The sequence below is a fragment of the Varroa destructor genome, unplaced genomic scaffold, assembly GCF_002443255.2.
Source record: "Varroa destructor unplaced genomic scaffold, Vdes_3.0 BEIS01000001.1, whole genome shotgun sequence".
In the NCBI taxonomy this organism is placed as follows: Eukaryota; Metazoa; Arthropoda; class Arachnida; order Mesostigmata; family Varroidae; genus Varroa; species Varroa destructor.
Window position 1 is genome coordinate 11,579,434 of NW_019211454.1, and position 16,579 is coordinate 11,596,012.

At 38.9% G+C, this 16,579-nt stretch overlaps 1 long non-coding RNA gene across 2 annotated transcripts; it reads left to right on the plus strand.

The window, feature by feature from the left end:
- Window positions 1–1,939: 1,939 nt before the first annotated feature.
- LOC147758258 (uncharacterized) lies at window positions 1,940–16,225 on the plus strand. 2 transcript variants are annotated; one of them, XR_015329489.1, is made up of 3 exons: window positions 1,940–2,151; window positions 3,548–3,728; window positions 15,361–16,225. It is a non-coding gene; the product is annotated as an uncharacterized LOC147758258 (long non-coding RNA). The 2 variants fall into 2 exon arrangements; XR_015329490.1 differs by having other exon boundaries at window positions 1,940–2,103.
- Window positions 16,226–16,579: the final 354 nt, after the last annotated feature.

Below are 16,579 nucleotides of genomic sequence, written 5' to 3' on the forward strand. Positions count from 1 at the left end.
CGCTTTATGCCTTTACGATCCAAATTCTACCGGTAATTATTGAAAAAAAAAGTATAAAAGTTTCAAATATATTCAATATATTACATACATCAATATACAAACAAATAATTTCAATTTGTGTTAGTCCACAAATTGCCTTAAACTAAGTTGGTAGAGTCGCAGTATTTTTATACGCTAAATTATTCAGTCTGTCTCAATGATGCAGTATATTCGAATATATCACTAGTAAATTAACAATAACTAAAAGTATGAGTGGTATCTTTTCTCGATATTGTTCGAGATGTTGGATTTACAGTCAGTCTAGCTAAAAATATTGGGATTGTCCATTGGTTCCATGCGCCTCCGCGATCCAAAATGAAATTGAATCAGTAATAGGTCACAATAACGAATCCACTAGTAAGTTGATTTTTATATTTTTGGCAAATACGTGATGTTACAATATAATAATATTTGGTTGAAGGTATCCAGAATCACTCTTATAAATCCTGCACCAGTGCCGTTTGTATATAAAATATAATCACTATCAGATTTACTATTATAACTCTTTAGTCATCGTCTCATATTCAGGTGACGTGATATGGATCGTTTGAGCCTTAGGTAATACGTCGTCATTATAACTATTTCAGTACGGGCGAGAAATGTGTTCAGGCCAAAACCGTAGCATGACCTCCTTTCTTCTAGGACAGATTTTTAGTGTCGAGGTTAGCATATTGGCGGCGACGACCGATCAAAAACACGACCATGGTCCTTCAGTAATATACGTTGTGAACCTTAGGTAGACCGCTCCTAGTGTGTATTAATCTTACTGATCAAATGGAGAAAATAATAAGCCAACAGGGGAAAAAAAATTACCAGGCATCGTACGCAAATGTCCCTTTCTTCTTTGTGAACAGGCTTTTACACTATATGGAAAGCCCTGTCATGCGGTAAATTATTAGTCAATAAATAAACGTAGATGAGCTGCTTAGTTAGGATAAGAGCACAATAAAGCTGATACGAAATAAATACGAAGTACACGTTTAACGATATCCGTTTGGGGGTAGTTAGAGGTAGAATTACGTTGCTAACTGGAGAACGTTGCCTAAGCCATAGTGAAACAATGAGGTCAAACGCTGGTGCTTGATGACAACTATTCGTGTTATAGCAGAGGATCATGTTGTACTAAATCGTTACATTATGCGGTTCACTTATTCATGTTGTAAATCCAGTGATTTGCGGCGTGATCTAATGCGTACTAGCTTCTGCGATGGGTATCAGCTTCTGGTAATCAAAACAGAGGATCGAGTATTTAATAAGTAAATCGATCGCCGTCGGACCGTCAAGAGCAACTGAATAAGATTTATGCGCTATAAAATAGACAAACAGGATGTAATAATCAGACCATATCATAGAGATACATCGATAGAGAATCGTAAGCTTATGAGCACGTCATCAAGGGACCCAGAGTAATCAAAAGATATCTATTAGACATGAACTGGCTTTTACAGGCAAGGACTATAAGTCTATAATAGGTTCTAAAAAGGGTGCAACGACCCAAAATTGGTTACATTTATATCATTGTTCCAGCATATTGATCAACTAATAGATCAGCTATTGAAACGCACAACTACATAACTGTCTAGGGTGCGCGTCCTTTGAGAAATCTTCTCCTAGTTACTATATTATATTTCTCTCTTTATTTATCTAATTACCTTACCGGCTAGCCCCGCAGTTGGAAACCGAGCTATTCTATGTGCATACATACTTAACGGTGCCTCGAATATTAAAGACGCAAATATGCAGAAATCTAAGCGACGTACATCTATACGAGGAACTATCCTTATCTCCTTGCCGTGTGGCTTTTTTAAAGTATATTGGCTTCTAGTTTGCTCTATCTGGTCGTCGTTGCTTTAAACTATAAAAACGGAAACAGGGCAAGCGTAAGATAAGAGTCGCAGATCCTCTTCGAAGGTAGCTGCTATTAAAAGCAAGGTGATTCCTCCGGGGGCAAAATGCGATTAATTTTTCTTTTGTAATAGGCACGAAGGCAAAACGCCTGGAGAGAAAACCGAATCGTTATCGACTTCTGATTTATTATCTTTTGCTAACTCGCGCTAGTGGAAGGTAAGCGGATGATGAGCTCAGAAAGCGCCTAAAATCACCATACATAATGTAAGTTAATTATTTAAGTTCCGCCATAGACGCATATTACGTAACGTAATAATAAATATGCACATTCAGCTTGACGAACGATCGCAATCAATTTCACTGCATTGGTCCATGCAGCAGATGAAAAATTCCTTCCCCCTTTCGATGCAACGCATCTACTTAGACATATGTATCAAGTTAGATAAATATTCCCGATCAAAGTGGTTTGGCCTGTTATTGAATCGGCTCATCACATGTTTTAGAGAGCCTCCTGTTCTGAGGGAGATCGCTCCTCTTCGTGTTTCCTTATGCATATGAGCCTACAAAATATAAATAGATAAATGGAAAGTTAGCATTTATACGGTTTTAACATTACAAAAGGTAATGCTTCTCCAATTTAAGTGGGCCCAAAAAAATATGGTTGTGACAATTATTCATCTATTTATGATTTTGGGCACGTTCAGCTGTGATCGGAGGCTAATTCTTCAACGCCTCTATGCCAAGGCGTGTGAGCCCTGCGTTTTTTACTCATAAGAAAGACATTTTTTTAGAAACAGGTGTACCGAGACCCCTCTTGGTCATTCCTTAAAAGACACAAACTATCCAGTGTAAAAGTCGCACAGATTGATGCTAGGAAGGTTTCCGCTATTCGAGCATCATCACGAATCTTTTCCAAAAAGAAAACTACCTTTTTAAGTAATAACTGTTAGATTTTTTTTGAAAAATTTCGAAGTGCGCTTTTTTTTATATTGATTTTAATAACGATACGAAAATTACGTTAATACACTTATTAGATATTAGCCCACTTTACTGAATGGCAAACTTCTTAGAACTAATCATAATGCGAAGCGACAATATTGACTACCTAGGTCTCTCCATTCGGCTTAATAAATGTGTTCTGTTTGTCACAAATGTCAAATTACGTTTATTTTTTAGGTTTTAGGAAATTATTTAGTAAATTTGGAAAATCGACAAAAGTTATCGTTTACGGCCGTTAAATCATTCTTACCATTCTGCGGATGTAGCTCATACCTACACAAAACAATCTGACCGAAGAACTGGTTGGACCCTTTTTTAACAATTTAAAAAATAAAAAGTTATGATTTTGGAAGGAAAAAACCAGAATCGAAGTTCGTATCGGATTCGTTAGAGGAAGCTATTCAAGTTGAACAGAGACTGCTTCCTTACGACAAAAAAGATCGGCGTCCACTTCGTCGCCCTTACATAGCACAATCGAATGTGAGAAATCTAAAAATTTTTCTCTCTTATTTCTATTAACATCTTGGGAAAAATCGTTAGTCATTATAAAGCAAAGTACCGTGTTTTACTATGTGGCGTTTCGCGACGTTTTTACTACATGCGGCCTTTGTTTTTGCTTCTTTGTTTGTCAGCTAAATTTAGTGCTTCTTACTATATGCAGGCATAGTCTGTTGCGAGCAAGACAAATAACAGCAAGAAGGTCATCACTAGAAAACCGGACTCTGGTGAAAAAAACTAACGTGGGCAGACACCATCGGCAGGTAGGACGCAGAGGCAGGTAATCAGTGTCGGCTTCGAGAAACCGATGATGCGGCTCATCGGCTCTAAATCATCGACCGTCGGTAAGAGAAATATCAGGTTTTAAATTAAAATAAAAAGAGAATTAGGATTAAAATTAAAAAACGAACGTCTTTACGTTTGAATTATGGACACTATTCAAAAACGAGCACGCTAAAAGCACGTGAGTAAACTTGCTGAAAAAAGGATAAATTGTTTCATTGTAAAAATGTAAATCTAATCCCTAAAGCATGTACCTCCTGTAAGAGTACGAAGCCCGTATCGAGGTTCTGCCACCATCGAGTTCAACTGTAGAATTGCCAGTCTTCGGTGTAACGAGCCGCTTTAACAGCCCCTACGTTGTAAAATCTCCTGGGGACCAGAAGCAAATTTAGCGTTAATAGCAAGCAAATGCTGTTTATTAGTCTGCATGCGGTTATGTGTATTTGCACATAACAAAACATATTGATAACGTTCTCAGCTCTTCACTTAAAACCAGATAAATGACGACCAAATACCATACACGTAAAGAAACCTAGGGTAAAACATCAATATTAAGCTTTGCAGTTCTATTACAACCTACAATTTTATCAGCTAACTTGGTGCAAGATATTTTTACAGTATTCAAACAGATGGTTGAAACAGGGCGAAAAAAAAACGTATTTGAATCTAATAATAGAGCTATATTAACCTAGTATACAACAAGCCTTAAAATCGAAACTACGAAAGTACAAGTGTACCCTATTCCCTGCATGTGGAATAAATGAGCTCCACTTCAAAGGAAGTCCGATTTTACTGGCCTTTTGGATTTCCTAATACACGATCCTGTTGTATTGGTTGTTCATTTCTAAGCTTTGTGTTCCCCATATTGGCCTCTAGTAGCGGACTTGATTGAGATTTCAGGATGGTTCTGACGGCGCGGTCAAAAAAAGCGTCCTAAATCTGTCCGCCTCTTCCGCAGCAACGCTGTATTGCGATGATAAGGTTACCTTTTTCCGAACATACATTGTTTTGGTATTCTGGTAATGGCCGCATCAGTATGAACTAGACAAATTTATCCTTCGCTTCGCTGATTTCTGCTAGGCCTTGGGGCAGGACACCGGACGGAGAATCTCTTTTCTCACGTGTTATCGTTACTTTCCATGCAGATTTGACAAGATCCCGTTCCTCCATCGGCTATCTATAGCCAAACCAGCTTTCACACACGCCTTCATAAAGCTTCTTGCAACGTTGACACATATTGCATAGGCGAGTAAGAGGCTGCATGAGCTAGAAGGCTCGTCATTATGCATCGTTGTGCGGCGTAGGTGACGGCAGAGCAGCGATACTGCTACCTCTAGTTGGCGTTTACCGATATAAGATATCTAGGCAGATTCCCGGCTAACATATGGCCAGCTTTCAGTGGAAATGGTTTAATTTATGTTAGATTTAGCTACGTATTTGTAATTGGGGTGCGTATCGATGCAGGGCTCCAAACAAATAACTATATTTCTAAAATACGTAGTTAAAAACAAAGTGTGTATGAGTTCTTAGTCTGGTCATCTAACAAACTTGAGCGCACTACGTATTACCAAAAAAAGTCGAATGTATCTCTTTTTTTTGAGCTCCCTTTCTGTCTAGCTCATTTCCTATGTAAACGGTGTGTCAGCTGCCAGTTCGATTTGCTATTATGTCGACACTGAAGTAGCATAAGACGCCTGCTGATTTTTATTGCCAAGGCGACATGTATACCACAGCGAAGCTGTTCATTTTTAGAACAAAAATTAAAGCGTCATCGAGCTATCCCATCAGCAGACAGTTCACCGTTTTGCCAGTACATGAAACTTTGCTTGGTATCTGGCGTTAACTTCTAAAACTATTAAATAGCCATTTTTGTAACAGCGGTTTAAGTTGAGCCAGTTTAAACATCTTGGACTTGACCTGCTGTGTTTAATGTTTCCCAGAGTTATGATTATCGAATTTCGTATCGGTAGATCGTGCAGAAGCTTTTTATTGCAACAAAAATTAGGCGATAAGCAAAATACTATGCCTTTATCTTTTTATGAATAGATACTTCCGCTTGAAATAGGTTAATGCTTATCCAAAATTAGCCGTATGATACGAGATTCTTTATTATACTGGTCTGCATAACGGTTACACGCTTGGAAAATATATGTTTTTCATACTTATACTCTTCAGGAAGACTGTGAAATTACTATGCCTTACATGGGGAGTTTTTGTGGTAGGATTTTATATTTGTTGCTGACAAAGTTTTGATGCGACGTTTACATAGTGAAGTGGACACTATGCTATTATACATTGTAAGTATAATTTTTTAAATAAAATTTTGGCATTTCCCCGCAAGATGGGATAAGCGCCCAAGCAGATCTATGGATCTATGCTATTTAAAATACGCAGGTCGATTTTTTGCAGGACCAACGGGAATTTGTTCATGTTTACAGATGAAGAAACCCTGCTTGTGTGTCCAATAGTGTGAGCAACAAAAGAGGGATGGCCAATCTAAAATGCTTCCGCTCATTCTTAAATACATTCTCTATTGACTTGGGCTAAATGTAGGCGCATAATTTGAGGGTTAGTGCATTGAAAGCTAATGTGGTCTCACTACAAGGGTCGTCGTACAGCTCAATGGAATGGACTTCTCCGCATTTCATATAGCGATGTGAAATGGGCAAGATCGATGCTGGTCGTGTCATAAAGAAGAAAGTGGCAGTAGCCCAACTAAGGCGAATGTAGGCCAGTCGGTGAAAGCGAAAAAAATCTATTAATTCTACGACTGTATTCGTGGAGGCTTTTTCCGCGTATGATCTTTTCCACCAGCTAACGGATTAGGATGGCTGTACACGGAGTCCGACCGGCCAAGCTACACAGGACGGCCATCCATCCTTTTTGTTTATTAGTCAATATTAGTTTGTCACGAGTTGTACGCTATATTTGGACAACGTTGTCACTCCATAGGCCATCACACATTCTCCTAGCTTCTCTACCCTACCGTCCGCCAGCCTTCTTTCCTTACTTGCCATTGCTCATCGCTACGTACTTGTACTCCCTGTACGCAGTATACGGGCGCGTCCCATCGGGTCTGCTCGCAGTTCCAGTTGCAGTTCGACCATAGCTATTGGCGGTCGTACGGTTCTGCGTTCTGCGACACGAACAAGTTCAGTTAATTATTTTCTCAAGAAACCACGTTACACCGACGGCTAAGGTCAGTTGTTTCGAGTAACAAGGGTACCGTTGTAGGGCTGTTCCGGATCCGGGCAGGCAATCGTTTTTCGAGGAAGGTTTTGACGAATAAATAACGAACAATTTACAAACAACGTATTTAAGAGAACTTTAAAAGTATTTGGCGATCACACTCTACGAACGTTCGCGTTTTACTGTTCGATATCTGAATATCGTCGGTATAAATCTTTCAAACTCAATGCCAAGGATAATGCATCACGGGGCAAGCCATACAGGTAGCTTATGATACCAGAGAATATCGTCTCATCTCGGATTGGATCGCCGCCGCTGCTGCTGTGTGAGTGTCCTATACTTAAACGTTGTGTTCCTAAGTGGAGTAGTTCTATACAGCGTATTTATTTTGCCTGTTACGGCCATATTGCATACTTTGCTCGGACAAGGTTTGCCAGCCTTCCTTCCAACAGTCCAAAGTCATTGCAGATGTTTTGATCATTGCATCACATGATCTTTCTCTGTCAGACACTTCTTATCTTCGCTGATTTTCATCGAGATTGATTATGTACCCTCTAAATTAGTGGGCATAGAGGCTAGTACCCTGATGTTTACGGTACACAGTTCACTACAAAGGCTACCACAAATGTTTTCTCTTTCCAGAGACAAGCTGGATGCAGAAGGCTCCATTACTTGTACAGCAATCGACGGCTATCTAGTAGCCTTATTATACCATACAATATATGGTTTTTGGTAAGATTTTGGCTGTGATTAAATGTGTACAGAGACAGAAATCGGTTGGCTCTTTTAGACTGAGCAACGCGCTGATGATACTGATAATGCTAATAGTAATAATCTCTTTTTTTTGCATATAGCTAGGCCTTCTTCTTACCCTGGTGTCAAAATATAATTAGGCCTAATTCTCAAGAGGAAGCGAAGCGTGTTCGCCACACATCAAATTTACCTGTTTCTTGATGTACCGTGTTACTCAAGGTGGTTTTTGCAGTAGCTTATTTACTATATTTACAAATTATTGCTCTCATTTACTTCTAACGTCTCTCGACAATGAGCTTTGAATGAAACTTTTTGTTCTGAGCAAGCAATTGGATTTTGCTAGCCTTAGCTGTTAAGGTCAAATATAGGTATTCGGAAAACTTCTGCACACTGTCGTTGCAAGAGACCTGTTAATAGATATTTACTGGATAATTTTTATCTAGTTCCTTCTTGATCAGAACACTTTTAAGTATTTCTCATATCGGTGGAATTTTTTTTGAAAGCGCTTTGCCACAAATGGCGTACTCAAATTTGCTGCTTTTATTAAGTTGAACTATAAGTTGAAGCGCTATTAGTTAAATTATATATAGAGTAAAAGGATTGCTTCATAGCGGAAACGTTCGTATTTGCTAAAATCAAGCTACGTACTTCAATAAGCAACTCCCGCAATAAGAACGGTAGTAATAAAAACGGCTTACTTGACAATGAGGAAGAAGGGACGAGACGTTAATTAATATTGCATCTTCATAGATAAAAAAGTTCAGCGGAACTTTTAGCTCTATGGCGTTACTGACACACAGATAGTTGTTCTATTGCAATTTTAACTAATCTTTGCTTGTAACTTTCCCGAGCATATTCCTGTCTTGAGGCTCATATCAAGCGAGCAGTATGAAGGGCAAGCCATATAGAGACATGATGGTATGCTTAGTCAATACTTCGAGTTTTTCGCCCAGTTTCGCCTTTGGGCATTCCATCGGACGGCTGGCTCCCAGCACGAAATGCACCATGTGTCTATGGCCGAACTCGAACCTATACCACAATGTTTGCCTAAGATTACGGGCAAATATGCTATCCACAAAGACATTCGTCCAATACGTTTTCGTTATGACATCTGACTTTAGCCCTTGTTAACACGCCTAGAACCTATGCTTTGCGCACTATTGCTATTTTCGTATCGTGTGGCGAGGCCTATACCGAAAAACAGTATACCTTACTGGACCCGTAACAAAAAGCCTCAACACAATTAGAAAGAAACTGCTGAGCCAGGCAATCAAGAATTACCGTACATTTTAAACTAAAGCGATCAGCTGCAAGAACAAGCGAAAGCCAAACATATTCAGTACACATTGGTGCTGACGTGTCATTTTATGCTTTGGCTCCAAAAGCGTCCAAAGCGTGTTTGGCAAGCTTACCTTTTCTTTATTCTGATATAGATGTACCAGTCGATTTCGCATGTCTTGCATGGCCATCCAGCAGGAATAGCAGTCATTTTGTAGCAGTACTTTTGTACGCTTTAAAAAAATAATAAGTAACGAGACCGGCCCGAACCACACACGCAACAGCAACATAGAGATCGTACTGGGATGGGCATTGACAGAATGACGACCCCGCGTTAAGTATGTATAGCAATCGACACCACGCGATTTCATCTCGTTTGACATTTTCTAGACCGTTTACACGAAAGCGCTTGCTGTTCGCAAGGACACAATAAACCCCAACGGTTCCTGTATGGTTTCGGTACAATAAGATGCAACAGAGTCACTATGCATATTAGAAACGTGACATTTTTATGTCATCTAAAAGACGTTCAGAACGTAAGGTACTTGCGTTTAAAAAGTCTATATCAAATATTTTGTACCCTATGAGTAGCGACCCAAAGTTAGAATTCGACTTGTATATTGCAGCAAACACCGGCTACGTACCAATCTAATCCATTCAGCGTTAAGCTAGCTACGTTTACAGGTGGTTTATTGCTTTATTTTGAATTATTAGCGGTGCTCAGGTCCGTTCGCATAAATACATTATAAATACATACATAAATAACTTACACCTAAATATACAAGCATAATTACTATCGTATGAGCACTTATCAGTGTCTGACACCGGAGTTCATGTGTGTAATCCGTTAAAAATCCGTAAAATGCCCTTGCAGGGGCAAGCACATCGTAGCGACATCTAGCGCACACGAGATACTTTTATAAACACAAAGCACAGAACAGGCGAAGGAAATGGTGGCTATTTACGCAAAGCACTGAGCTTACAAATATCAATGTCTAATCATGAAAAGCTAGGACTAGTAATTAGAACTGCAAGATGGAAGGACCCCGGGTCCGGGTATGATGACTTTTCGTTAATAAGGCGTTCGCATTTTCGAAGGGCCGCATATTTCACTAGCACTATAGCAGTTCATGGCTCTCTGTGTGAAATCGATAAGCTCGAAAAATGATAAAGAATCAGAAGGAACAGATACTACTATTGCTAACAGTATTGATATACATATATATATATATATATATATATATATATATAAAATTAACAGATAGACAACTACGTTTTGTACTTATGGTTAGGCATGCGGATGGCTATCTAGTATTGTGAGAGTTTGCGTGGGTCCGAGTATATGCAGAGAGAGTATATTTACATAGTGGATATGATTAACAAATTGTTCCGAAGCAAGAAATCCCCCAAATGTCAGTGTAAGGACGACGTACATAGGTAAGCCTGATGATACTCAGGATCGGTATGATTTTGCAAGAGCGTACAACACAATTCGTAGCATGATTAAATAAGAAATGCGATGTACTAATGCGTAATAAATAGCGAATTAGTGCGGAACGAGATTTAACCGTCGGCTCTGGACCTTACGCTGGGCACAGATGAAATAAAGGCCATCTTGTTTTGCTGGTTCCCGTGTGCGCAAATGTTTGACACAGATGCTCTTAGGTACAACATACCACCGTTCTGATGTACATTATTATTCTATAAACGTTTCTCGGATAACGTTTAAACGAACCATTTTAGGATCAGATAAAAAAAAAAAACGAAAAACAATTTTGTTTTGAGACATAATACTTTATCTCTCTCTTATCAAATAAAACTATAACAATGAACGCGTCTATATTGCATTGTTTCCCTATGACAGACAACAACAATAATTGAAGCCTAGGAAACTCAATAATAAAAGATGCACATTATCTTCTACAGCTAATTTGTTAGACTAACCGTAACGTACATATCAAAGTCGGTTGGGTTTTAATGGCCTGACGAAACGGGCATATCCTTGTACAATAAAACAGCAAGTTCAGCATGATGGAAAACAGTATGGTGTTTTCGAAATTTTAGCAAAGGCCAGCAGTGCTTATCCAACGTGCTCAAGCGGGATGGGTCATTAACTCCTCTCTTTGCCCGAAATCGGCGACCATATTTTACGCGGTTTCTAAAAAATCCGTGGAAAACTTTTCGGGAAATAAAACCGGAAGTCCTCAATCAAATTTGACTCAACGGGCAATTTTTAATGTACCCATAGGTTTTAGATAAAAATTAAGAGTCGTTTCGAGAGCAGGATATCAGTTGCCAACTGGGTCGCGCAGACAAGCTCTAATAATTAGTCTTTTTAGTACTTATAGGTTGTTTTGAGCCTTTGCATTATTGGAGCCTTTGGCCTGCTTTGAGTCCAAAAACTTGCTCCTGCTGGAATTTTTCGTTCGTAGCATAGGTAAGCCTTCACGACTTTTGTGATAATATTTATGGACGCACGGTCACTTGTCAAAAGCAGTAATAACAAAAAAGCAATAGTAATATTAAATGAGCGTGACCATCGTGAGTTACACTTTTAGTGCATGGTCAAAAAATGTCTATCTTTGTGTAGATGTCGTTTTGTTAAAATTTATAAGCAAATATCCCTAATGATGTATATATATATATATATATATATATATATATATATATATATATATACGGGTCATCTATTCTATCATTAGTAAATCTCTAGGCCTGCATTTGGACCTACGCACGATCTATATTTCTTGTTCTCTTCCTGTATCTTCCTATTCCGCCCTTCTACCCGATCCGATAGATACGCTAATGTATGTTGCTGTAGGACAGCTGAGGGACCAATCTTCTGTCTCTCTGATGACAAATTTGTACCACGTTCATCGGAAGCTAAGGTCGTCTGTTTCAGCAGACTCCTGTCAACCTCGATGATTTTTAGTGTGACCGTCCTTTCGGCGTTTATTTGCACCTTTTTTTCTGCTTTCTGACACCTTGCGTTTCTGCGAATGACCGTGGGTTGTTGCCATTACTTTCCCTCTAATAGCAGCGGTTTAACAGTATAGTGGAAGGTACCCCTATATTATACGAGCACGTATCCTGTTTTATCATCGTAAGAGCTGAACTCTACTTAGCTGGCTGGAGACGAATGTCTAGGCTGGGATGGACCAATGGCACACTTGAATCGAGTGAGTTATCATTCGCAGTTGTACGGACGTGTCGAAGGGTAACAAGATGCACTGAGATAAACTTGGTGGTCGGGGTGAATGCGGCTAGCCGATTTCTAGAGTCCTTATTGTCATCCGCTTCTGCCGATACTGCAATAGACCCTGCAGACTATTCGGCTGGCTGCTTACCTTGTTCACTGCGACTAAGAACATCCTGTGTTATTCATTTCTCTCCTCCAGACGGGTGCAGCTTTCTCCACCTATTAATGGCGTCAAACCGGTTGAGCAGAGCAGAAAAAGCAAGCGTACCTTAGACATATCATTAATAAGTGACAGGGAATCTATTCCAGGGGTGGTAAGTAAAAATTTTCAAACCGCATCTCACCTCCCTTGATCGCTTTTCAACTGGACACCGGTAGTTAGCCTTGCTAATAATAACTAGCACGAAGGTCGTGCGCTGCGGCAGTATAGTTATTTGCTGCCATGTGATATTATCATTAAACTATAATAACAAAAGCCATGGCTACAGGCATAGAGACGTGTGGTATCGTTTTTAACTGAACCATTATAATACACAGTGGTAGTAGTGATTAAGCGATATTGGATTTTCTGTATCAAGGTTTTCCAAATATTTTCCGAGCAATGGAACGAATTTAACGAAAAAAAAAACCATCAAAATTAGGTAAACGGGAAGAACATGATTAAGAACCGAGAACGAAGCGAAAAGTGTCATTACAGAGAACAAACATTTATTTACTTCAAAATTTATTTTGAACTCTGCTAAAAAAAAAAACGCTAATATGCACAGAAGTCCTATTAAAGAAAATTTAATGAGAATTCCGTGTCCTGTAAACCAAAGCTCAATACAGCGTAATTCGATTTAGATTTTGCTTCATTAACTTAGACAAAGGCTTTCCAGGGTAGTCGTTACTTAGCTTTTGGAAACGATTCTGATTGAACAAAACATTTAAGTGTTCCCTTTCTTGCCTTTTCCTTTTTAAGCAAAGCCAAACAAAGATGACGATACGTGCTGCGTTCGAAAAGATAACAACGAAGACGAATCTTGATTTCAACTTAAAGGGACAGTCTTTATTGCGGTGTCTTGAATCAACTAACTGTCCTCACAAATTCATTCATCCACTGAAGTGTCCAATCTTAACTTGACAATGAGAGAACTGGAACCGCTTTCCCTTGTGGGGGATCATTCTTCTTCGGATGCAGGAACAATAGCGTTTGAGGAGCTGAGGCTGCAAGCCGTAAACGTTGCCCTTGACACGGCCAAGCTTCGCCTAGCAACACGTTGTGTCACTTGAATCAGCGTAAAACTGCGCAGCAGATGACTGCAATGCAGAACGGGGCGATCCTCTGCATCGTTATGCTAGTTTTAAGAGTGAACAGCCCTTTCCTAGAGAGAATTAGACAGACAGGTAGCTGATAATGGCGGATAATAATAATAATGTAATGCACTAAGTTCTATTCAGCCTTGAAAAGTTTATTGTCAATTGTGTGGTACTGAGAGCCCACCATTGCTGAACTTCTTTGTTTTTATCAAAGAAGAAGTAGATTAATATGAAGCGACCTCGTGGTTCATACACTCGACCTCTCTCCATATAAAACACATTTGAAACTTTATCTGGATAGCTTTTTTATCTAATTATAGCTATTTAGTGACGATCTAAAAACAAAACTCTTCTAATTTACAGATGTAAATTATATCTGAATTCTATTAAAATTCACGCATTTTAAGGTAACACAACAATTTAAAGCTCATCTTATTATAAGAAAAAAACACCCACGACAAATTGCATTGCCGAAAAATATGTTTGTAGGAGACAGCACAACTTTCCTATTACGACCTGATCTAAAGATTGCAGTGGATTACGCTAAAGTACTGGAGGACTCAGTGAAGCGTTGTACTTGCCTTTTATCGAGGGTTGCTTGTTGTGTCGTATATAAGTACAACAATGCGTTTGCTCAACAGATAATCAACAGCAAGTCACTGCCTAACCCCAGCACCGAAGTTTCCCTAATGGGTTAAGGTTTTCGTACAGGGACTACGCTACTCCTTTCTATGATCCGATGGGCTAAAGGTAGCGAAACAGAACATTAAAAACCATTTTGTCATTTTTCCATAGACTTTGTCTATGCACTTTATTATAGTCTTCGGTATTAACTTGACGATCTCTTGTTAACGCGTTCAAATTTATCGTTACCTTTACGTTCGCGGCCGCACCGGTAGTTGCGGCAATATGGCGACTAAAGGCGACAACGAACGCAAAACAAGGAGATACAGAAGGTTATGGTGACCCAGCTTAAAGCTCTTAGGCCACCCAAAGCTGATACCTTGGAAGATGTTTGAGCCACAAGTTGGATAATTTTCTCATGAAAGGAATTGTTGAACAAATTGCACCTAATCTACCTTGTTTCACACGAATGGTTTCTATGCTTGTAGTACTGTGGACCTCGTATTAGCAACGCCTGGTTTTTCCAATCAGAGCCCTAACCATAAATGGCAATGTGTAGAAAAACATGCCATTTTCTTTTGAAAAATATACTTTTTTTTTTTTTAATTGTAAACTTTTCGATTTTTAATGTTTGCAAATATTCGTCTTTTTGCACGTGTTACACTGTTTTGTTTTTTAAACAGGATATGCCATATTGTAATGATATCATTCAGTGGAACTTTTTTTTTTACTTACAATATGAATTAAATCTAACCAAGGTTAGATAAACGAAATTAGCTGCCCTTTCAGTTATTGTAGTTGAGTGGCAATGCTTGAAACTGAATAGGTTAGAATAAGTATCATCAAGCATAGAATCTTTTCTAAAAAACGGAAGGTAAACTATACATTCTATTGTGTTTTATCATTTAATACCGTATGCGAAATCGTCTGCATAACATAATCTTTTGCTGTCCTCTCAAGTCAGCGCTGGATAGTATGTCCATGACCATTTCACACATAAGAACCTAATAATAACATGTAAGATAATTAATAGGCTTGCAATGAAATACGTAAGGCACTTAATGAACGATTAACGATAAAATGTAATATTGTTAGCTTTACATTCACGTGATGATGAGATACGAGGGTGTTTGAAGTAAGAACGAAACCAAAGGCAGGGCAAACAGCAAATATGGTTATTTTTTCAAATATACTTCGACTGACCTATAGGACACATCGAGCCTTGCTCCGGCGAGGTGTAGGCGTCTGCCGCATTCGTTGGCGTACACAAGTTGCTATAAACTCGATATATACCCATGTAGGTAATGAACGCTAGGAAACTGAAACCTTGTTGATGAATGCTATCCTTGCAGATGGTTGGCCTGCATTATCCAGTCTTTCTGACAAGGAACGTTAATAAATTCTATAATGCTATAGGTCACAGCGACTTCGCCCACGTAGTGACAACAAGGACGATGGAGAAAAGCACCATTGTATACCTCTGCCGCGACCTAGTAACTGCTAATTTTTCAACCGGATGAACGCATTCGTAAGAGAAGTGTGATAGGAAAAATCCTATTGCAGGAATGGCTTGTCTTTATAACATATATATATATATATATATATATAATATATAAAAACATATATTTACCTGTCACGTAATAGGACTCACATCGGACAGTATGAAGGGTACACATTCGGAACGCATATTGTTTGTAGTAAAGGCTAATGGAACAAATAATTCGAGTCGATTCATCATTTACGCTGCTAGAATAATACATCGCTTCTAGGAGCAAGAATGCTGTAAAACACCGTTAATCCGAAGCGGATCTGGCGTATGTAAACCTAGACCTATGTAATGTAATAGTTTATCACTAAACATCCCTGCCATTTTTTTTTTCATTTAGTAACGCCGAGAATCGGCAACCAAGAATGTTCAATAAGAAAAAAGTATACCTGGAAACCCATAATGACTGACAATGACATCTTGATTTTCGGTGAAGGATGACGGCGTCGTGCTTATAATCCCATTTCTCCATGAGCATTTCTGGTGCATTATTCATAGACAAAAGGCCTATAGAACCTTAACACTGCTCCGAGCTATTCTAATCTAATAGCCTAGCAATCTGCATAATGCTCTCAATGGGTTTGGTACACAACTCTGGTTAGTCTGGAAACGTAGCTTTCCCAATCCGGTGTAAATAATAAATGTTTATGTCTCCATGGAGCACAAAATAATTCTAGAGAGTTGTTATGCGTTCAGAAACATCGGACACAAAATTCATATTTTATAATACATTAGCAGAGTATAGCTTCCCAAACCATGTCTTCCCTTTTGGGAGCTATGCAAGTGTACTTATGATGATTTTTGACTCGGATCCTCGCCTACTAGAACGTTGGCATTCCTTGCTTTATTAAGGTTAGCTCTTGTTTTCGCTGATTGAATTTACGTCCCCTATTTGCGCATGTCTTCGCTAGCTACAGTAGAAACAGAAACTTTATAGAGTGAGATCATTTGTGACCTTGTTTATCTCTCCTGACGAACCCACTTTATTGACTTTCGGTTGCCTGTGTCATTCGGATTCAAGTAAT